This window comes from Brassica oleracea, chromosome C6 (genome assembly GCF_000695525.1).
Source record: "Brassica oleracea var. oleracea cultivar TO1000 chromosome C6, BOL, whole genome shotgun sequence".
NCBI classification, from domain to species: domain Eukaryota; kingdom Viridiplantae; phylum Streptophyta; class Magnoliopsida; order Brassicales; family Brassicaceae; genus Brassica; species Brassica oleracea.
This window is the reverse complement of record NC_027753.1, coordinates 5,401,994-5,404,951: the sequence shown is the minus strand read 5'-3', so window position 1 is coordinate 5,404,951 and position 2,958 is coordinate 5,401,994.

The window sequence follows — 2,958 nt, the reverse complement described above, 5'->3', positions numbered from 1 at the left end:
CGCACGAGCTCTACCCTGACCTTGTCCGCCAAGTGCTCGCCACTGCCACTGCCACCATTAGCTATGAGTACTTCTCTGCTCCTTCCTACGCCAACTGCTCCTTCTCATTCATGGCTGATGGAGAGTATTGCTCACTGTCCCTTGACAAACTCAACGAAATCTATGAGATCATGAATGAGCCGAGAGGGGTAGCAGTGGCGAAAAAGTTCGCCCCATCAAACACCTTCTGGGATTTCATCGCGAATGGGAACTTCACACCTGGAAAAGCCTACCAGTCGCAGATCAGGAACTCGGCACTTAGAGTCATTGCAAAGATCATTTCAAAACTCCAGTTCGCCAAGGGTCAGACTTCCAAAGTGACAAACGGGGAGCTGCAAACCCTGTATGCAGGTATTGAGGATGAGATCCGCGTTTCTGGGTCTGGCATTCCAATTCAGAAGGTCAAGACAAACCCAGGCTTTCATTTCATCACCACGCTTTGCGAGAGGAGGCTCTGTCTGATTCACGGCACGAACAAGAAGGACAGAAGCGGTAACTTGCTCACGCCGCTCTTCAAGCATTTCATCATTGATCTCAGCAAATACAAGGTGAACACGGAGATTCAGTACCTCGACATCAAGTACCTTATGGCGTGCCACATCATGCGAGATGAGGATACCTACAGCTTCTTCGACAAGGAGGGTGCCCAGCTGTTCACCAAGCTGCCTCACCCCGAGTTCACCAGGCTCAGCGTGTTCGACAACATACGCTTCCTCCCACCACTCGAGCTCCTATGCACTGATCCTCGTGCTGCTGCACCTGACGCGGATATGGAGGATGTCGAGGACATTACCCCAGAAGCTGACCCATCATACGACCTCGGAGAGCTAGCGGATGTGACAGATGATCATGCTTACCGACGCTGGATGGTTTACTCGCAGCGGAAGAACATCAGTCTCATGCGGCGGATCCTCCATCTCGTTACCGGCGGCTGCATTGGGGGAAGTAACCAGCGACAGTCACCAGCAGAGAAGACTCCACGATCGCACCGTCCAGGAAAGGCGCCTATGGGAACAGGCACCTCAACTGATGAGGTTCATCGCTCGCGCAACAGACGTTCGTTTGATCCGACCGAGAGCGGCGAGTCCGACTGAGTCCGCAAGGACTATTCTCTATCCATTGTTCTATCCATCTGAACTCTTTATTTTTATGCTTTGTGTTGTTATTTGGCTGACCTCAATTTGGTTTCACACCAGGGATGGTGTAAATTAAGTATGGGGGAAGCATTTGTTGTGTGCTGATACTCTATGTATTTATTTATGAGTCAGTCTCTATGTCATTTGGATGTTTTATTGAGTCAGTTTAGGATCGAGTCAGCTAAAACTCTTGTGGGAATTAGGACAGTGTGTTGTGATAATCTTTAAACCACCTCGTGCTCTAACTTTCTTATCCAGTGACCTTAGCAGTGAGGAAAGACCCACACTTGGACCTGGGACACCCCTGACTTATCTCATTTGATTCTCCAGAAGCTCTCAACCGATCAGGTTACACTGGGTAGACTCAACTCCACCTAACCTGAACCTAATCTTGGCTAAAATTCTTCTTGTTATGGGCACTAGATCAGGGAAACAAGACTTACACTCATGGCTTCTTACTCCTTTTACCAATCTTGCTGATCCTGAATGGCTAGCTCATCTTTAGCTAGTTCCCACCTTGCGCCTAAGCCTTTATTTTTACCCTCATGCACTCTGTTTTTCAGTGTCATATGTGCAGATATGTGCAAAAGGGTCGGAGAGGAAAGGATCGACGCAGCCTCTTACTCGTTAATGCCACACACTCAGAGAAGAGAGATCAAGCATGAAGAGAACAGTCGATGAGACCATGCTCAAACAAGAGAACAGTCTATGAGTGCATGTTATAACCAGAGGAACAATGGTGACCAGTGAGAAACAAAAGAATAGACCACCAGTGGCTGCGAAACATTCATTATGTTGCCTCTCCCTCGCAACCCCATCACCTTGTATGTAAAAAAAAAAAACAATAATAATAATAATAATAATATATATATAAACACACGCCACTGGGAAGGTTGAACAAGGAGTTGGTACCAATTTTTGAGGAGTAGGCAAGGGAAGTCAAGAACTGAAGAACAGTCCCACGGTTGATCCGAAGGAGAGAACAACTGCACCCGTGAAGCAGAAAAGAGTAAGGGCTGTGGACATCAATGGATCCGTTATCTCCTACTATTTTGCTCGATATCCTGCATCCACTTAAATTTGGTAGCCCCTAAACACTCTTAGGTCCACCATGAAATAGCATGTTCCTTACTTATCATGTCTACCCTGAATAGTGCATGTGATGAGAAGCTCACGCTGTTCTTAATTGAATTTAAGGAGTTTTGTCTCGATAGTGTACCCTTTTTTCAAGTATGAGATACCGATCGTGGGTGTTCTGGTAAGGGTGTGTGGTCTGAGTCTACAGCTTGTATGGTTCAGAGATGTGTGGTAAGAGTATGGTTATTGAGGTCAAGCGAGTTTCCACTCTTTCAAACCTTTCTCCATGTTCTTGAGGCTTGGCCTTGTTCGAGGACAAACAAGGATCTAAGTCTGGGGGAATTGATATATGGTGTTTTTAATATCATTATATGTGTTCTTTGAGTTAATTCTCAGTCTTAATTCGTGCTTATTTGATATCATTCCAGGTTTGGAGCAGGTGAAAAAGTAAAGAAGAGAGTGCCATGAAGGAAGAAGTCATTTTGGAATATCTAACGTAGAACAGCCAGTCGGATCAATCTGAAGGTTGTTCCCAAAGAGAGCAAGCGACTGACTGTTCCCGACTATTAAAGAAACCTCCAATATTTCAGGGGTTTGCCCTAGATTTTCTCTCCTTTCTCTTTACCACTGGTGCGTCCATATAAAAAGCCGATGCTATCATTTCTAATTTCTTACGCTAGTTTTACAAGAGACCTAGAACTATTTT